The 21,630-nt window shown below is 36.2% G+C and overlaps 1 long non-coding RNA gene across 3 annotated transcripts; it reads left to right on the top strand.

Annotated features, from left to right (window-relative positions):
- The first annotated feature begins 1,019 nt into the window (after positions 1–1,019).
- On the top strand, positions 1,020–11,592 carry LOC308199068. Of its 3 annotated transcripts, XR_013954360.1 has the most exons (4): positions 1,020–1,166; positions 2,590–2,652; positions 8,660–8,856; positions 9,724–11,592. It is a non-coding gene; the product is annotated as an uncharacterized lncRNA (long non-coding RNA). The 3 variants fall into 3 exon arrangements; XR_013954361.1 differs by having other exon boundaries at positions 8,660–11,592; XR_013954362.1 differs by having other exon boundaries at positions 1,020–1,179; positions 8,660–11,592.
- The last annotated feature ends 10,038 nt before the right edge of the window (positions 11,593–21,630 follow it).

The raw sequence follows: 21,630 nt of genomic DNA, 5'->3' as shown, positions 1-21,630 counted from the left end.
GCAGAAGACAGCAGGAAGAAATGCAGGAATTATTTTATTTCTGAAAAATTCCCCTTAAAAGTGGATGTTTAGTGCTTTGCTTCCTCTCTGACTTGCCAGGTGTCTCACTTTAAAGTATCATCCTTGTATCTTAAAACAAAAAAACAATATGTTTAATCAGATTAAACTGATGCCAGCCTGCTATAAGTCTACGCCAAATCTGTTTGGGGAGCTAAAAAACAACCAAACAAACAACCCCCCCCCAAAACAAAACAAAACAAAACAAAACAACCAAACAAAAAAACCCAACCACAAAAAAACACCACCAACAACACAGCAAACTGTCTTAATAAAGTAGTAAATAGTAAAGACTATTTTCTGAGGAAAGATGGCTTGTCTCAAAAAACAAGAGACTTAAACTCTGCCCTGTTATTTGTGTTCCTTCTCTGTTAAAACATTGCTGTCTACAAAAGAAATATGCTATTATATCCATCCCGCAAATAGTTGAAAGTGAGACTAAAAACTTTCATTTTAAGTGAAAAATTAGGAGATCAGTGACCTTTATTAAATTAATCGCATGTTGAAGAAAAGCTTTGCAGAGGTCCACATGTGAGAACTTCAAAGGATTCTCCACTGTTGTGGTACTGCCAGGAGTGGCACAGAACACCCTGCTGTACTGCAAAAGTAAGCAAGCAGAATTCAACAGTCACGTAATTTTGAAGTTAACAAAAGCTGTTGAGAAGTGTCTTTAATTCATGGCATGACAGATTTTGTATTGTTTCGCTTGTTTGATTACAGCTTATTGTGTGTTACACTTTATTAAAAAGGTGAAAATAGGTCTGTCTGCTAGTTTTGGACTGTTGAGGTTTTTATGAAGTTCAGGTGAACTTTCACAAAGGGAAGGGATAATAGGGCTTCCCTGGAATCAGTTTCTGAGTGTTAGCAGCCATGCCCAGCTGGCAAAACTTCTGCTGCTCAGTGCTAGCACCTGGGGAGTTTGCATTATAAGAGGACCTGGGAAATACTTGTAAGAGGTATGGACTAGTTAGGTATGAGGAGAAAAGGAATGTCTTCTCCTTAGTTTTTATTTATTTATTTATTTTTATAAAATAAAAAAACTGAACTTATAGCAATTCAAGAGTTGAAAACTCCTGGACTGGACCTGGGAGCAGCATTTGGATGTACAGGTATCAACCAAGGGTATGGAGGAGTTTGTTTAAAAAATGCTTCATTTGAACTTGCCTTTTTCAACAGAGTTGATTTTCTTCTTATTCAAAATCTATCTTGTTCCAATTGGTGCCCTACTAAAATGTAGGGATTAAAAATGTTTTTATTGTTTTTGGTTTGTAGCTCTGAAGTCAAAAGTGTAGACGGCTCTGCCTCAAAGTTTTGCTTTGTATGCTATTACACAAGATTATAAACATACTTGCCTTAGAGGGTGTCTTTCTTTCTGTGGTGAAAATAAGCTGGAATGCTTTTTTGCCTGCTTGTTAGCATATGGCTGTTGATATCTCCATGATGAATTATGCAGCCATATGATAAACTTCACTTTTGTGTCTTTACTTCACCTGCATTTGCCTCTTCAGCCTGCCTCCCACAACATGCCTGTAATATTCCAACCCTTGTAGCAATTTCAGTCAGCTGACTCTTGTTTTCCCCTCCTGTAAGCAACTTGTCAAAAAACGTACCCTCTCTGCTTCCCTGTACCAGCTATGGACTTCATCTTGCAGTTATGCAAACCTGAAGCCCACCAGGGTAATATTCCATCTTTAAACAGTATTGAATTGCTGTCAGACAGTCTGTTAGAGCAAGAAACAAGAGCTAAAACCAGGAGTCTGTTTTTTTTTTTTTTTTAAAAAAGGGGAAATTACACTGAGTTAATGGGCCCTGACATGCCAGAACTCAAAGTCTAACATGCCTATATAAAATAAAACACTATTTATCTGGCTGTTTTTAAAAGCAACCCATTTCTTAGTTATGTTATTTCTCTTCTCCCAAAGTCTTCTGAAATTACTTATCAGACTAAGGTGATCTGCCTTGCCATCACAGGAATTTTAAAGCTCAACTTAAAACATTTAAGTTGAGGAAGATACTATTTAAAGAAAAAAAAAGTTGTTTGCTCTAGAGGAATATATAACTACATGGTTTATATGAAATTTTCATTGCTAGTTACTGGGCTGTAACCTGAATAATTTGACTGTAATTTCATCTGTGATTAAATCATGTAGATTTTACTTCCTTTCCATTTTGTGTATCTATATATATAGTGTTATGAATATTCACAAATTGCTGGTAAAGAAGAGTAGCTAATGACAAGTATTTCAGAGAGAAATTTAATTCAGGCCATATAAAGCTCAGTATCATCTTCATGATAGTTCTACGTGATTAATTAAATAGACTTAGTCCCATATAAGTCAGAAGTAAGTGATATCAGTAGCACACAATTTAGTGCTTATTAACTGAGGTTATGTTATTCAGTTTCTCATTATAAACATAAGAAAATCTATTTGAGAAGTTTGTTGTTTTTTTTTACAGTAACCATGTTATGAAACTTTGTGTTGCTTGCCAATATGTTACTAGAGTCCTTTGCCTATTGTTCTTTTTTAACAGATGTGAAAATTGATTCCTGTTTCCTGTTACAGTAGTGTATTTATCAACAGCCTTACTTGAGAGGTAAGTGGAGTCTTGTATGTTTATATTCTATATTTTCAGTTGTATCTTCTTAAAACTTACTGTTTCTTTAATTCCTATAAATCACTGCCATTTGATATTGGTCAGGATAGCGACAGGCAAACTCTTCATAATTTTCTAGCACTTCAGTCTTCCCTTTTCACAAAAGGAGAAAACAAACACGTATATGGTTTATCAGCGTCTTCTTCCCCCAAATGATAAAGGATAAAGATTTGGTGAAAAAGTGGAAGCAACTTCCTGGACTTTTCTCTTTTTGGGGTTGTGTTGTTTTTTATCTCTTAGAAAATGGTTTAAGGGAAGAAAACAAACACAAATACAAAATAATATTTGGGCAAAGATGCTATTTATATTCCAAAGAGTTTTCAGTATAAAACATCCATTTCAACTTACTAATATCAGTTTTCCTTTCTTAAGGGTCTTCGGTGCCTAACACTGAGTTGTGTGTTAAATGAACAAATTTATTATTTATCTAGAAGTGATGGAGGAAAAACAAATTCAGATTTATTAAAGATGCAAGCTAAAAATTAACTAGGAAACTTAAGAGGAAAATTCTTTAATTCAAATTAAACTGTGTATAACACAAGTTCTTCTAAGAGCAAAGGTAAACTACACCTAATTACGAAGACTAATTCTGAATAAATTTATCTAATCATCTTTTTGATGTGATGCTTGCAATTCAGTGTTAAGGTTTAATTTGGATGACTTTTCCCAAGTGGGCCTGTAAAGATTAGACTTGCATGTAGTCCCTAATCAGTAGTGCACTCATACTTGGCCGCTACAGGAAACCTGGCATTCTCTGTGAACTATCTAGAATACAATTTGCAATACTTTCTGTGAAGAAAATGTTTGATTTCATGACTAAACACAACTTAAATACTGAGGTTAATATTCCAATATATTATGAGACTTTGCTAGCATTTCAAGGTACTTAATCACTTCGCAATAACAAAATTACTATTTGATATTAGCTGGTAGAATGGGTTTGAACAAGCAGATGAGGAATCATTAGAGCTAAGCAATGTTGTGATAATACAGTATGAGAAGAGGTAAATAAATGCTTGCTGTAGCATAGTATATTAATTCTTACCCTCATTAAATATGAAAATACAGGAAGTAACTAAGCAAGTGGCATTTTCCTGGTACTCTAGAATTTGGACTTCTGCTGTCATCTTTGTGGAAGTGGCTGTATGGTTTACTATGGTTCCACAAGTTCACACTGTGAATATTTTCCAAGCTGAGATGGGGAATAGCTCAAATGCGAACCACTACAAGTGTTCACTGTAGTATGATAAGGAGTAAAAGGTGACTTACTAATCACAAATTAAAGCTTTGAGATGAGTTAATTGTTGCCTTGTTTGGTGATGGTGGAAGCAAGACTGGATAGTGGAACCGACCAGGTTTTCATTCAAAGCAATGGAATGAGTGTACTCAATGTGCATTTTAGTAAAATGCCAAATAACCTAACTTATGGATAAAATGGAGGTTGAGGGTTGTTGGGAAACATCCCTAAGAAATTGGGCAAATTACTTTCTCCAGTGTCCTAATTTTTACTGGATTTCCCTCAGTGCCAAAAAATATTTTGGCCAGCATTCTGCATGGGAAATTGAGTCAGGATCCGTATCCCTTTTCCCCTGTTTTTCCTGCTTACCTGTGCAGGATTTGGAGACTGCCTCCCACACTCTTCTGCTAGAGAGAAGAGCATACCTTTCCCTGAGAGTGTATAAAATACAAGTCACAATTGTCTCTCTACACAAATAAGTGTACTTGTCAGGTAGACATCCATCTAATGATATTTTTAAACCCCAAGTTATGGTTGTCAGTATCTCCAGGTAAAGCTTCTCAACCCTGGCTTCTTTAAAACTATTTTATAGATGCAACTTTCTGCTTCCCACTTTCTTCTGATGTTTCTAAGCAGTGTTCTTAAGTAATTTTTCTATCTAAACGTGTAGATGTGGGTTGTAGGGCTGAGTTAGCTGCATGCTTCAAGCTTTGTGCTGTTTAATCTCTAGGGTAATTATTTTTGTGGAATGTATTGGCTGAAACTTGAATGAATAAGGAATTGTTTCTATATCCTTTCCTCATGCTGGCTTGTACTTTCAGATTCAACTAATTATACTCATGCTCAGTGTAGTGGTATGTTTTTTAGAAATTGGCTTCAAATAATAATGGCCTGAAATGGGAAATTTGGATTGTATAAACTACTTTATGCCATGAAAGAAGACTTTAAAAAGGCAAGAGGAGGAAAAAATAGTGGTAGCTGAAGCCTGGAATTAAGAGTAGGTCAGAGCATGACCCACTTACCATCAAGAAAGAAGGAAAACCTGTGCTGAATACACTGCTTTATAACAGGGTATAGCAGCAATTCTATGAGAGCTAGTACGGCCTGGAGAGCTAGTATGAGCTAGATCTGGATGACTAGAAACTTGTTTTTATGGCCCAATTTTTTCTCTATTTTTTAAGAGAAGGCTTTGGCTTATTTTAGATTTGTACAGTACTACAGACAGTCACACCATATTATAAAAGGTATGGACAAAACAATACACATCTGGAAGTTACAGTAAGCATGCTAACAAGCCTACACATAGTTAATTCATCTAAGAACGTGTTGCTGGGATAAACATAGGGTCTCTACTTCTGAAACAAAAGCTCTGTTATGGAGCAAAAGAAACAGCTCCCTGAGCTCAAACCGGTTGAATCTGTTATATTCAGTCCAGACTGCTTTACAACCAATAATTCTTTTAGTTTATATACAGTACCCTGCTATTTCCAGAGGGATGGTTTTATTTGACTATCCATTCACCTAGGATACAAGTTTAACTTAACCTTGATGGTGCCAAATATGGCAAGTTGATCTTATATCACTTTGATATCTTACTTTGCAAACCCAAAACAAGCATTACCAAGCTCTACAATTGTGGCTTACCAGGCTTACCATTAAATGCAGTGTTTTCAAACTTACTATAGCATATCAAAGGAATGTGATCATTTAGATACACAAGACCAAAATTACAGTGCTAGAATCATATCATTATGTACTGTTCCCTTCATTTTCTTTACACTGTCATGAAACATAAAATAGATGCTACAAAACATACATTAACGAAGAAAAACAACATTAGGAAAGTATTCCTGAACTTGAGAGGTTAAGAAACCTGTAAAATCTCCAGAAATCCTAAGTTTCATAGATATTTTTTTACCTTTTTTATTCAAAATGCTAATGTCGGGGGGGAGGGGAACAAAGCAAAGTTCTACACCAAATTAAAATAATGCCTCACATTAAAGCAAAGCAACTCTACACAGGAATTGTAATTAAGATGGGTTGTTACTGGTTCCCTGTATTTCTCATCTGAGATAAGAACATGGGAGCAGATGACCTAAGCCCTTCTGCATCTTGTCTAGTTATAAGTTCTTCCTTTTACCGTGGAAGAATATGTATGTTAACATAATCAAAGAGGTGTGCATGCATATGCTGAGCGGTATTAAAAATAAAATCTTTCTTTCAGGCTACTGATCACTTGTTTTAATGCAAGATCTTTAAAATAGAAAGTTCTGGAAATTCTGAAAGTTCTGGAGAAGTGGCTTTCCCAAGATCTTGGGGGGTATTATATGCTTTGCTTTCCTACTGGATATTGATCACCTAATGCACCTCATGTTATCAACATGTCTCAATAGCTCATGGTGTTTGTTCTTTTTTTTGTGAGTTCCTGTCTAGCAGGAAGCTTGAGGGGACAAAAAAGGGGAAGGAACAATACTTTAGATAAAGTGTACAGCTAAGAGTGCCACTTTTTTTGTGCTTTTTTGTTTCTGGTTTTCCAAGTGTAAGGAATCTTTTCCTACATAAAAAGCTATCAATGCAATGCTTTTATTCTCTGCATCAAAGAAAACATTTCTCATACCACTCTTCTACAGCAGCTGGGGATGTAATATAAAGATACAAAGGAAACTTGAGTAATGCTTTTTATATACACAGATTGTTCTTCTCAATTCCCAAGTACTACATAAGCATTTAATATTTCCTAGAAGAGACTAACTTTTATTTTAATACAGTAAAACAGGCATCAGTGACAGACAGGGTTCCTACTAGGAGTCTGGTGTTCCTATACATTTTTCCATCATCTTTTTATTCCTTTCTAATGATAGGATGTCTTTATTAGGAATATTCAAAGCAGGAATATCATGAAGCAGTATCTCCAGACTCTAAGAAGTATCATGTACATTGGATTTCTGGTAAACTTGATATTTATTCTATTATGAAAGGCAAAATTATTTGTATTTGGAATTTGTTCCAAGTCAATTCCAAACTCTTATTAGAAGTTACTGTTGGAATTCAGGTTTATCTTGCATCTTTTTCTGCAGACAAGTATAAGTGGTTTAGAAGTTCTGATTAACTGTGTCTTCAATTCTAGTTGTATCTTTATTCAAGCTTTTAGTTTTATGGCTATTTTAGACTTCTTATGAAGAAGATTAAAGGGGAAAGAAAACAGATTTTTGCAGCCTACTCTGTTGTACAGAAATCTTGCAATATGGAGGACAATATTAGTTAAGATGAGTAGCAGATTCAGGCGATTATATATTTTGACACACATGCAGGTTTGGTCCCAGACATGTTCTGCCTGTGAAACTGGGCTTTCATTTAAACAAAAGCTGTTTGAGATATACCGATGTTGTATATAGAAACACTGTTTGGCTTTAGACTTACTCAGCCATAAGTTACAGCAGGGAATAGGAAATACTAGAATAGTGAAAGCCTCACTTCACTGACATTTGCGACAATTAATCATTCTATCTGTAGAATAGAGACATAATGTTGTCCCAGACCTCTCTTCTGACATTGAGTATTAATTGCCTAATGATTCAATTTTCAGAACTTTGCTTAGTTCATGCTCTGAGGATGTCAAAAGTTTTATGCAGGCTGGAATTCTGAATGGAATTTCCTCCTTGTAGGAGAATAATACCCTGCAGTTTAAAAGTCTCTGATATTTCTATCATTGTTTTTAAAAACATATTAAACGCAAATCTCTAAAAATCTATAAGAATGAGAGAAACAGGTTACTGTTGGGCTTCTGCCTTTGCTTGTTCCATTCTTGCAAGGAAATCTGTCATGCAGCTGTAGAACTTTGCTCTAGGATGTGCTTCCCTGTATATTCTTAAACTGTGTCCTGAGCAAGGCAACTTGTAACAAGTAAAATGAATACATACTGAGCTCTGTAATTTTCATCATATTTAAGACTCATTTTGTAATGAGTAGAATAAAGGGTTAATAAAAAGGGTTAAAATGCAAATACAAAAGCCAATGTTGACTAACTTATAGTATTTTGTTGTAATTGAAGGTAGGCAAGAGAACTGTTATTGACATAAAAGCAAGTTTTCTGTTTGGTTCGACTATATTTTGGGAAAAGCAGAACAAAAGAAATGTTTATAATTGTCAGGACATGCAATTGTCATGTTCATAGATAACATTAGAAATGTTTAGCTGATCTAACAATTCTGTTTCATTTTGTGAAGAGAGGGGAGGAACTTAACATATTTCAGAAATCCAGATAGAAGCTCAAAGTGCAACTTAATAGATAAATTTGACAGAAAAAATATTTAAGTAAGGGTTTTAGAAAGGGGGATTTTTATTAGTATTGAATTTGCTATCTCTTATTTCACCTTTGAGTCCCAAAGTCACACTTTTTGACTTGGTTTGTTGTTAACCAAGACTTATAGTTTTTCTAAAACTATTGAGAATATTTTAAGTCTGCCTTGGGTTCCTGACAAAGAATGAAACTACAGTATTAATATTTTTTCAGAAATCAATTCAGATTATGAATAAATTAAACTTGGGCATCTGATAGCAAAAAATCTGATGCCTAGAGAAGATGAGACACTTGATGCTACAACCAAAATACTGAGATGCCTGCATGTTTTATTTTTAACAGGAATTTTTCTGATAAGAGTATCTCGCATTAAAAGAAAACTTGTGCTATATTATGTCTAAATATTGTAGGATTAAGACACATGATGCGTGAGACTATTTCTGTGTATGTTCCAAAGCCTGAACATGGGCCTAACAACTGGAATTGATGAAACTCCACATGCTATGACACTGGACATACTGTCACTGCATCATCAGGTCAGTTATGAATTGGAGAAAGGAAGCCATGTACACAGGATGTTCAAAGAGAGAAGTGAGAATTACTTCAGGTAACAGAAGTACAAACAGAATAATCATAAATATATACATGCAGTCGAAGATCTGACAGTTGATGGTTCAAACCAGTCCTTTGCTCAAAGTACAACCAGCTTCAAAGACCAAGTTTAATGTGTAACGTGGAAATCGTTACAGGATTACAAGAGACCACCTAAAGACTAGCCCCATAGTATTTTAGGCAAATCTTGGTCTCTTCCATGAATTTATCAAGCCTTATCATGGATCAGTTGAGTTGCTTGCCCAAGACTTCAATAACTTAAAGATCGTTCCAGAAGTCAATCCTAAAATGTCCCCAGAAAGAAGATCTTTAAACATTCCCTGTGTTTATTCACAGTTAACTTGTACTGATTTTTTTTAGGCAAATGCATAGTCACCCCTCTTGTCTTCGGCCACACATTCAGCTGGTTTACTGGTAGGAAGAGATCATGTTCTGTCAGCATCAGTTTTGGTAGACCAAAACAAGCTGCATTCCTAGTCACTTTTTTTTAAAGAGTGCTCTCATTTTTCCCCCAATTTTTCTTTGCATCCATTTTATTTTGAACGTGTCTTTCAAAAGAAAGGCTTAGGGTCTTCAGGGAGAAGTCTTCACCTTGAATACTTGTGCCTTCCAGACAGTTTAATAATATAAAAAACCACCAAGCAATAAATATTATTTTTATGCATTTTTTATGAAACATACCTTCAAAATGCATTAAAGATTCACAGCCTACTGTAGCGACTGGTTTCAAAGAAAGTGAATTGTCTTGATCTAAAATTCCTCATCTTGGATATTTTTCCTATACTCAGCAGATCTTTGTAAGCTCACAAAGTATACTAGAATCCACAGTTCAGTCCCATGTCTTATTTTCTGAACCTTTCAGGTGTGAAAGAGGAAGCCATGCAGGAGATCCCCGATGTGTGTTCCTAATGTCTGTATTTATTAAGATTTGCTCTAAACATGTGCTACACTTTACAAGTATGTAGATGATAATACTCTAATCCCATTGGGTTTACACTTTATAAAAAAAAAAAAAGAGAAATGAATTCAAGTGTGTGGGGAGGAGGCAGACAAAAATCTAACCCAAACTTCCAGAAGATGTTGGAGGTGAAGACATTGCTGTAGTGTTAAATCTCATTAATTCCATTCAGTGAGGAGTGTATGTTTAAAAACTTTAGAAGTCTTTTTAGGAAATCTTGTGATGTAAGGATGCTTGCTTTGCTAGGTTAGGGAAAAAAATATATAGATCTGTTCTATTTTCAAAGATTTACAAGTGCCACTGGGATGACACTTATTAGCAATGCATTAAGTCTGAATATGAGGACGTTGGTTGACATTTTAAAGAAAAGGTTCACCCATGTCATTCCCAAGGTACCCCAGCTGACAGTTTGAGACAGCTGTTAAGAAAACAAATGCAGAGACTGACAAAATTGACAGATGATAAATACCTAATTATTCTGTCAGTCCCATTGTATGGTACAGACTTCTTTTCTTGAATTATGGCCTGACTGTGGAAGGCTGGGTCTCATATTTATTGCTGGATTGTTCTTTTCAATAACAAAGACTAATTTTAACTTCTAGCTTCAGTCACACTATTCATCGATATTTTGGCAAAACGAACAATGTGTGAACTATGTATTTGATATACTACACTGATATCTGAAGAGAAAATATTGTTATATCAAAGTAAGATAGCCTTAATGCTATTTCATCTCTTGCTGTTGTTGACTCATCTTAATCACAAATCATAAGATGGTCTATCTTTAAAATATTAAACCAACCTTCAATAATCATTCTACATTGTCATGTATTTGAAAAATCTGCAAGTGATTTTTGAGAACTGTTTTTAAACATGCATTGTGTACTATATAAATGAGAAGCAGATACTATTTAGAAAAAATAAGGGAGGAAAAATACAAATTCTTGCAAATGGGGGGGTAAGGATATACAAGATGTAACAAGAAGTGAGACATTTTAGACACTCTTACTATGACTTCTTTCTCAGTGGGGTGCATAAAGACATTAAAGCAAAGTCTGTATTATCTGTCTGTACTGTCAGTACTGATGCACAATAAATACCCTGGGGCGCCTTTCAAGGAGAGAAGATGCTTGCTTTATGTAGCCAACTGTGCCTCTTTCAACTGAAATGATTCTGGTTATTCAATTGCTTGTGAGCCAATTTGTAATTTTACAATAGCTATTTCACTTAGTTAAATATTAATAATGTGGTAGTAAAGTACTTCATAATGTCCATGATTCAATAGCTTTCTTAAATTCAGAGTGCTTTTGTAGTGTTTTCTGCAATGTTGATTTGTGAGTTCCAAATACTATTTTTGTCATTGTCTTCAGGATTTTCTGTGAATAGCTACAGATCTTAGTCTTTGTGCCAGTTACTATTGAATTATTGTTTTTTTAATACAGACTAAGGCTTCATCATCTGAACAGGGCAATTTTTCTTGGCCTAAATAATCTGAAGCCATAGCAGATGTGTAGATTCTGCAGACACTAACCTGTTATTCATAAGTTTCTTTGTTCCAGTTGTTCAAGATTAATGTACTATATTGGCTGGCTAGAACTGAGCTGGACAAAAGACAAATGTCAAATTCTCTCAATATTCAAATCATTCTTTCTATTAGTAATTTAATAGCTTGCTACAGTGTATTAAATGGTGACTCAATCATTTTAGCCCACTGGTTGTGGTATGGATTTAGTCTGGTCATGTCAATAAACAGTTTGTTACATCAAATCAGAACATCAATTGCAATTTTACTTAGAGAACAAAATACCTCCTATAAATGAAGTTTAAAAAAGCCATTTTGTTCCATTTACGTACTAAATCTAGATGCAGTCTCATTTAATAGTTATACTTGAGATGGAAGCAGTCATCTAGCTCTCAAGAAACTAAACTCATGGTATAAAATGCAATATTGTCTTATGTTGTGCCTACATCACCACTATTCATTCAGTATGAGTGAAGCATGAGAGAAGACTTTGTTCAATTAATATATTGCTTTATTCATCAGTAGTATTTGCTAAAAATGTGACTCCATCCTTCAGACAGTATTTTTAACTGATACCTGCCTTTCATACTTGATTGCCTTGCATGTACATATATTCTATACATCTGTGCTTTTTGTGGGTTTTGTTACTACTGTATTTGCGTCACCTAATTTAAAACAGACTTTCTACTGTTTTCAACTATAATGGGTTTGTGGCTTAGTATGTGAAATAGAATTGACTGCACAAAATGTGAAATTCTGATGCTAGACATTCCAGCTAGGTTTTTACAGACAGGAATGTGCATTTGTCTGGGCAAGCATCATAGTCCTAGGGGTGCTTAACTCTTCTAGTGACAGCCTGAATGTAATGAAGTCATATGATTTTTTAAAAAAAAACACATTTATTTTAAAAGAAGAAACTGCATTGGTGTATCTCCAGTGTTTTCTGAATAAATCTCATAATTATGAACTGTGGAAAAACTTGTGAAAGAAATGTTGAGGACAGAATATAGTATCTCAATATAAAGCCCTTAATACTAAGTAAACTGTACAATTTAAGGGAAATATTTACTAGCAGGGATAAATGCTACTAAAATGAATCTCAAATGCATAGATCCTAACTATCACCTACTTCTGATATTTAACTGTATTTGCAGAAGAATACAAACACAAAAACACTTTAGAAGACTTGTGGCTTTAAAGTTTTAATGCATGAGATAGCTTATACCATTTTCCAGTACCACCTCCAGTTTTTGGAAAAAGCAAATACTTCATGTTGCTCTGGTAGTGATGAGCACAAGTCACTAGAACAGTCACAAGAACTTCATAGGAAGTGATCAAGCTGTTAAGCTGGAATCATCCCTGTAGGGTAAGAATATAGTCTCTGCGCAGGGTTAGGAAAAGAAGAATGAGGGAGGAAAAGCTCTGAGCATAGGGAGATGAGACACTCTTCTCTAAGAGAAGCTTCTTAGGGTGGGCTGATAGGAAGTGTGACTACTATAGTCTACCTACTTCAGGTTTCAGAAAACAACTTCCCTTGAGCCTTCAGGTAAGATTCACCTTGTTCTGCCTGTAGCAATTTCAGTATGTCCTGTTATTGCTATCTTATCATAGAATCATTTAGGTTGGAAAAGACCTCTAAGATCATCAAGTCCAAACCCTAACCTAGCACAACCAATATTAATACTGCTATTTGTACACAGTTTCCCCCCAAATTAATAAAGAGGTTACAACATTTGCTCAAAATATTGTTTATGTTAGTAAAATATAAAGCCATCTGCAAAAAGCTGTGTAAGCAACTCACAGAATAGCACAAATGGGACATGCACAGCCCATCAATGTCCTTGTAGAAAGCTGCACCATTCTGGTTGAGCGATGGAGGTCCTGGTCTGGTCATGTCTCCCTTCAGGGTCCATCTGTTTCATGTGTCCCTGATGGCCAGGAGCCACCCCTCCTGGGCCAGCCCTTCCACCCACCCCATTGTGACATGGGCCACCACCAACGTTCTGCCTGCTGTGACACGGCCATCACATCACCAGGGTGGTGCCAGGAGCTGGTGGCTGCCTGCTGTGACGTGGCCACCACATCACCAGGGCTGCTGTAGCACTGAGACACAGCTATCACCTTCCACCATTCAGGCAAGAAGAAAATAATCACATAATAGTAATAATAAGAGTCAATTAATAATGCTGGGGAGGGGAATTAAGTAGCTGTAGCAGCAATTTAAAGAACAGCAGCTCAGGAAAGGTTAAAGGAGAATTAAAAGCGTCAGGTCCTATCCACTTCCCAAATTTAAAGACTTGTGCTGTTGTCTGTTGTTGGGAATGGTGGGCTTGAAGGCAAAGTTCTGGAAGAAAAATGCTTGTCAAATTGGCTGCAGATAATATTTCATACCTTTTGGTATTAAAGACATCCGTGGGGATGTCTCAGTGTGAACTGTAAAGACTCACGTCTTTCTCTCCCTGACATGAACAAGAGATTTCTGCCAGGGACTGTCCTGTGATACACAGTTCAGTTGGACACTGGAACAAAATGCATCTCCTTGGTACGCTGCAAATTATTACAGCCTCTTTAACTGTCAGGACAAGAGGCAGTGGGCACAAACTAGAGCATAGGAGGCTCCTTCTGAACACAAGAAGAACTTTACTGTGAGGATGACAGAGCCCTGGCACAGGCTGCCCAGAGAGGTTGTGGGGTTTCCTCCTTGAAGATCTTCAACAGCCACCTGGATGTGGTCCTGGGCATCCTGCTCTGGGTGGCCCTGCTTGAGTAGGGGTGGGACCAGGTGGCCTCCAGAGGTCCCTGCTGACCTGTAATTCTGTGAAATGCAGGTACATGTGAAGTGATGCACACTGGGGGGAAACATCCAAACTTTACATGCACAGTGCACTGACGCTGAACATTAGTTCAGCAATTATAGTTCAGTCAATTTATAGTTCAGCAGTAGTAGCAATTATGCTACTGATTAGGAACAAGATGGTATGGTTACAAGACATGATTCTAAGGAAAACCTCACATCAGACTCTGCTGCAGTCAAAAAGTGAAATGAGCATTTAGCTTTCTATAAGAGAGCTAGAGCTACCTATAAAAACTTTGTCATCATTCCTAGGGACAGGAGCAATTGAGCAAAACTCATCTTATATACTCACAGGTAGTGTGACCACATAATCTTTCTTCCATGGGAAATCAACTGAAAAAAATACTGTTTCAGAGATTTTATATTGCCAAACCAAACTTCTATTCTTGAACAGCCTGGCTATCTGAATTGCTAGGACACCTGTTAGCAAGACTCCAAGTCCCAGGCCACTAGCAGGACTTTTCTTAGAGGCTCTCTACTGCTATTCTGATGGCTCCAGCTGTCTCCTGGAGCAGGAAGCAGTGTGTGAGATGGGAGAGAACAGGCCATAGACTGTAACTCTAATTGAGAAATTAGAGTGTCAATTTTATGTGTTGGATTCTGTGGCTGAAACAAGTAGTGGTCCGTCTTGCTAATATTTCTATTTTTTCTAGTATTATACATATGTAATGAAAAGAAAGACTAACACATGGTTGGGATCCATTTTCAACAGTGGCATAAAACTTACTTCTAAAGTAATGTGCCAACTTCATTTTAATTATTTTCTGAATCAGGAGATAAGGTTTTTACTATGAACTGAAAAGAAAATGCTTAGAGAAAACAGCTTGTGCTTATATTTTATTACGCAATAGGGCATGAGGCTCCTGAAAGGCAGGAAACTGATTGTTTGAATTGGTAGTTCTCAGTTTTTTCCATTCTGAAACTCTATCCGCTCACAGGACCCTTCTTCTGTCTATTCAGGAACTAGAGAAGATTTCCTGTCTGTTTAGGGAGAATATAGTAGCCAGAGGCAGAACAACTCAAATTAAAGACTCACAATTTAAATAACATATGATCACTGGAACAGCTGGATCATGCAAATTCCTTTTCTAGCACCTTTAGAAAGCTTCTGTAGCATTCACAGTTATGCAAACATAAGTACGGCTGCATTTTGTCATATCTGAGATCCATCTGAACCAGCATCCTGTCCCAGATAGTGGCCAGGAGCAGAAGCTTAGAGGAGTGTAAGAACACAATGCCCTGTCCCAGCTTCTGGGGATCTACTATTAAAAAATTCTGAAGTGGAAACATCTCTGCCATCATGTCTGAGAGATACTGACAAACCTATTCTATACCAATTTGCTTAATTGGTTTTTGAAACCATTTATACCTTTGGCATTCAAAAATTGCAGCTATGAGTGCTAACACTTTGAGATGCGACGTGAAAATGTTTCTTATTTTTAATTTTAGAATTAAAACTGATAACTTACCGGGTTGTTCTTTTTTTCTTTTTTTTTTTTAAAAAAAAAAAAAAAAAAAGAAATAGTTCCTGGCCACTTTCTCTATCATCATTTCTAACTTTTTTAATTTTCTAGAGCAACTCATATCAGAGCTGAACAGTACTTATCTTTTATGATCAGTCTGGGAGCCATTCCATAATTCTGCTTAAAATGGTAGCCTTCTGCCTACTTAGCGTGATACTGAAACATTCTCTTATGATAGGTGATCACCACTAGCAGTCATCAGGTGTATGTGCTAGGGATCCAGTTGGTGTATAATGATTTTCTTTATCTCATTCCTATTCATTTTTAATTTGCATTTGTCTTTTTGTTGGCATCTGAGTATTGAATGAACTACTAGTTTCAGAAAATTATCCAGAGTAACTCTGAGATCTTTAAACTTTTCTTAATAGTTTAGAACCCAACATGTTATGTGCATATTTATAGTAGTGGTATTCAGTCTAAGAAACACAAGTCTCTTTACAAAGACTTGTGTTCTGCCACTCTTACATAGTGAAACCACACCATAACTGCGTGTGTGTAGCATTGTGTAATCAGAGCAGAACTCACAAGTCACAATTCATGTGAGCACTGCAGAATTCGGATTGCAAATTGGAAATACATGTTTCTAGATGAACAGTTTGAAACCTCTTACACTGACTGCAGATTTACTATGATGGCTTTCTAGTTTCAAGTAGCCATGGAGAAGATGTATCACTGTAATAGGCAGTTAAGAAACTTCATACCCCTTTCAAGGTTTTCTGAAATATTTCAGCATATGTATCAGAATTCTCATGTCTGTGTATATGACAGAACACATAAATTAGTTTGGAAGCTTTGTGTCAAAACTTTTTTCAAACTATGAACCAATACGTGTTCATGAATGTTTTCTTCAAGAGCTTGTTAGTGTTGTTATCTTAAAAGTAATGAGATTATATACTTTTTTCCTTATTAGATGCCACATGTTCTTGTACATGAATCAGTTTGTACGTAAAATATGTAAATTAATACTCAGTTCATGAACAAATGCCTTGAAGTTCAATCCAAGTCTAATCACCTTATGTACATGTAGTACAGTTAGTGAATTGGTCTCTTGGTGTCAATAACAAAGAAATACATACTGTTTTAATCCTTACTGCTTAGAATTTGTCAGTAGCCTACTTCATGATCTAAATGCTAATTTCTAATTTATAAGTTCCACAATATTTCTCCTTTTATTCATGCAAAAGTTGTTATGCTTATAAGTTTCTAGCCACATTTTCCAGTGTTAGTTAGCTACATGAAGAGAAGGCTTTTCTGTAGCTTTTTCTCTAAGTTTTCTCTAAGCTTACAAAATTGCCCCTGTATTAATAGAATCCAGAGCATTCCTTGGTGGTGCCTCAGCACATTACCATGTGAGTTGCCTGCCCTTGAAAAGGCATAATTTGATCTTTACAGTTTTCCCGAATTCTCTGGTAGTTATGGAGAATGTGACCACAGTTCAGCTCTTCAAGCAGAAAACTGAGTTTAGAACCACAGTGGTGCTGACTTGTAGGTTTCTGAATTTCAACAAGAGAAGGAAAACTTTCTTGCAACCGAGTCTTTCAGATTGTAGTGAACAATTGGAAAACTGAAAATAGAAAAAGTGGTCCCAGATGTAGTTTTTTTTTTTTAAAAAAAAAAAAAAAACTAAAGGCTTCTACAGTGGTAAAACTGCCTGTGAGCTTCAGCAGATATCTGTAGTGTGAAAGGCTGGAAAGTGCTGTGTTAGAACCAACAGGAATGTCAGGCAAATTCTAGAGAGCAGCACTAGCACTGAGACAATAAGAATTAATCATCTAAGATGAAAATATCTTCAGTATTGTTGAACTTCAGAGTTGTTCAGCTCTCTGCTTTTTTGCCTTGATAGATATACATCTTCAGTATCAAGGAAGGGAGTAATAGTAACTGAAGTTATTCAAGGTATTCCTTGAATATCTTAATCTTGAACACATTTCCTCAGAAGACTGGCTGTGCAGCCAGTCACAATCTGTGTTTGAAAAATGTTATCAAAGTATGTATTTTGGATATATTTGAGAAGCTGATATTTCACAGTACGTTATGCTCTGAGATTGTGCTGAAGAAGACTTAAGTCTAATCTTCAACTGAAAGTATGTCTTATATTTTGAAAAACAGACATGTAAAACACTGGCCTTATTAGGTAATTATTAGTTACAGAAACAATAAATATCAAGGTACTTAAACAAGCTTCCTTACATCAGACCAACTTTTAATTTCCCTTAGACCTTCAGATGTTTTTGCTGTTTCTACAAAGTAGAGTAAAGGTTTTGGACACCTAATATTCACTTTGGCACATGTGGAGGAAAAAAAAGGCGCTTAGTTTATTTTTGGTCCAGCTGAGAAATGAGGCATAATTGGATCTGCTAGTTATTTACCTCAGTCACATAACAGAAGTTGCTTATCAAGATGGTCTTAACATTTTATCTCATGAAAAAAGATAATCTTAAAAGACTGTGTTTATAAGCAATAGGAAGTTGTATTATGTATATAGCTCAGAGTATGAAAATAGTATTAGTTAACCTATTATTTAAAAATATATTAGTATTTATGTTGAAACTAGAAGTATATTTTTTAAACTCTTAGTAATTGAATTCGATCTCCAAATTTAATATACTAAACTTTCCTGAGGGGGAAAAGTGTGTTTTTGTTTGTTTGTTTGTTTTCCCCCTTTTAAATGAAGAATTTAACAGTTTATACCGTTAAATATGCTGAGAAAAAAAGTTTGTATAATCCTTTTCAGGAAGTAGGTTCTGTAGGTTCCTTTTTTATTTCTATTCCTCTGCTGAAAAATCACAATTACCACAAGTTCCAAACTTCATGCATTCATGTGAGCACAGACACGTGTGCACTGAGTAATATTTACAAGTTATTCTGATATTGCAAATATAGTTTTAAACTTGTAATTTACTTCTCCCAGGCACCTCAAAATGCAGACATCCCCACCCACAGAGGAGATGAGCAAGGGTGTACAGTAGAGGAGAGGGAGACCACAGGTCCAGGTCATAAAAGAGGAATGTGTGGATGGGGACAGGGCCTGGTATGCAGGAATTCCTTATGCTGGTAAGTTACATGGATGGAAATGGAACAGAGCCCTAGGGCAGTCTGCCAAGGCTAGTGCCTTAGTGAAGAGACAGTTGGCTCCTCTGCTGTTACCACCCTAGTGCTTTGCAGGGAGGCTGGCAAAGATACTCTGACATTTTCCTCCTAATATATTAACAAAGTCATTGGTAAAAGCAGTGCCTGTAAAGAGTCAAGTGTCCAACTGCACAAGGTCAGGGTCCTTCACAGGCTACATCCTCTAGTGCACGGAGCACTTCCTCTCTATGCTCCTCCTCCATGTTGAATGTTGAGAAACAGCAATGTGACCATCATTCTCTTTTTCCCCCTTCCTCCTCTGCCTGTCCATTGGTGTTTTTTTTTTTTCCTGTTTTTGTTTGTTTGTTTGTTTGTTGTTTTTCATTAATTAAATGTGGTTTCACAGAATTGCCAGAAGCTTGGCTGCTGGGCTCAGCTGTGCCCTGCGGTGAGGCTGCTGTGGAACTGGCTGGAACCAGCTCCTCCTCACAGAGGCTGCCCCTGCGGCACCTCCTCAAGGCCACCCAGAACAAATGGGAACTTGGAACTTTCCCTAGGGATGTTCTTAATTCCCTCTAACAAAAGCCTCATGAAAGCCTAAAAAAATTTAGATCTCAATGGAGAAGAGTGAGGTAGGCAATGAAAATTTGTTTCACTTCTTGTTGAAATGATTAGGATGCACAGAGCCATGTCTGGGAGAGTAATGGCTGTGAGTCATCTTCAGCAAGAATATATAACCAAATATAAGACAAAACCTGGCAGTTTGACTTTGTCCAATTGCCTATTTGATTCAGTTCCTAAATGAAACTGGAGACCTGCCTCAAGTTGCCTTAGCAGAAGCAGCAGCAAGACTGCTGAGGGTGAGGAGCAGGTGGCCTGCTGCTGGCAGGCAGCGGTGGAGCTGGGACGGAGGAAGGCCTCCTGACCTTCCTGAGTCCTTTAGAGCAGTGGGAGCAGCCATGAGAGCTCATTGTAGTTCCAGCAGCCAGGAGATGGAAGCACTGGGCAGCCAAAGTCATCTTGGATAGGCCTCGGCCTGGACTCTGCAGCCTGGACTAGCATCACTTGCCCTTTTGTACACTTGCCCTTTTGTACCTTTGGGTTTTTTTTAGGTAGAACTCTTTAACTTGTGAATGTGAGAACTCTTTAATTTGTGAATTGGAGAAAACATGGTGGTATGAATTGACCTTAAATTTACCATACCAAGTGTACTATGTGGTGGGGTAAACTTATAGGTTTTTATACTACACAATAAAACATAACTTCAAAATATACTCCAGGTTTTCAAATTTTTATTTATGCTCCTAATGTAACAAGGAACACTTGTGTAAGATGTGGTGGAAGTTGATTTTATGCTTCTATTTTATTTCTTGCCATTTTGTGGCACTTTCTTTCCACAGATTAACATGACAGGAAGCTGGAGCAGAGACAAAGAAATGCTTTTACTATCGGGCTGTTCTGTCACCTATTTGTTTTTATTACTTGTTGCCTTTGGGTTTATTTCTTTCTTATGATAATAGTGATAGAAGATCATAGGGAGATGAGACTACTTATGCCATTAAGTGGACATAGATTTGTTATGGATTCTGCAATTAATTTTTGGCATTTTGCTTGGATTATATTGGTTTAATTTTAGTTTTACAGATATATAAATTGACATACAGAAGGCAAATAGTGTTCAATGCCAGATGCTTCAGAAGTGGAAAAGCTGCCTCATGTTTATAATTATATCTTAACTAAAGCATGTATGTTGGAAAAGGGACTTCTACTTAAAAATTTAAATTAGAAATAATACTATTATGATATGAGAGAAGATGGTGATGGTATTTTTTACTTTTAGTGTTTGACTGTTTTTCTGGAAAAGACAAAGCAAGACAAACAGGACAAGTCAGAGTTAGCTAAAAGGGGAAAAAATGAAATGGGAAGAACAATCAACAAGTTATTCCGTTTATGCACACATTTGCATGATTCCCTCAGAATAAGACAATTCATAATTAAGTGAAGCCAAAATGACAGCTTTGTAGATGGGTTTCTGGAAGGAATGTACAGGATGTACAGGACTCAAAACCCCACCTGTGAAGCTGGGATATGGTCACTAAGTAGGAATTAATATAAAACCAGAGTTTTCACTGTGGGGGTATCCACAGTAACTTTTGTTCTTGCATTTTGTAGAATCTGTGCTCTACTGGTGGTACTTTGTAGTAAACACCTTTTTGTACGCAGAATACATCTTTCAAAGCACACTAAACCACAAAGATTTGAGATGTCTTCTAGATGTTACATGATGGAATTTGTTTGTTTACCCAAATTGTTTTTTTTCTTGAATGATAAGATGTTAATACAGTCACTAATGTAACATGCCTTAAATAGATGTGAATACAATTTTCAGAAATAACCGGCTAATTTACTTGAGTCACATTTTCAAACATGAATAAGGTATCTACATGTCAAAGTAAATAAAAGTCTGAATCTTATACTAATTATATGTAGAAATTCCTTAGGCACTTCTCAATAGCTTTTCTCCGGGGCAATTTGAGAAATATTTGTGAGAGAATATGATAAATTCAGAATGCAAAAACATTGACTTGTGATCACAAAATACCTATTTGAGAATATTGCTATATGTTGTTCTCTTTATTTTGTATTATTCATTTTTGTATTATTTATTTTTGTATTATTATTCTGTCCATCACAGTGAGTGGAGGGATTTTTTTTCTCTTTCAGACTCTGGCATACAGGAGTTATTCAGCTAACTATTGGCATATGTTCTTGAAATAGTTGCCCAGAAGATGACCTGTAGACTAAACAAAATCTGTGGAATCTGTTGCTCTACTTAGGCAAAC

The sequence above is a fragment of the Anser brachyrhynchus genome (assembly GCF_964034855.1).
Source record: "Anser brachyrhynchus genome assembly, chromosome: 8".
Taxonomy (NCBI): Eukaryota; Metazoa; Chordata; class Aves; order Anseriformes; family Anatidae; genus Anser; species Anser brachyrhynchus.
This window is presented reverse-complemented; position numbering and strand designations above follow the sequence as displayed.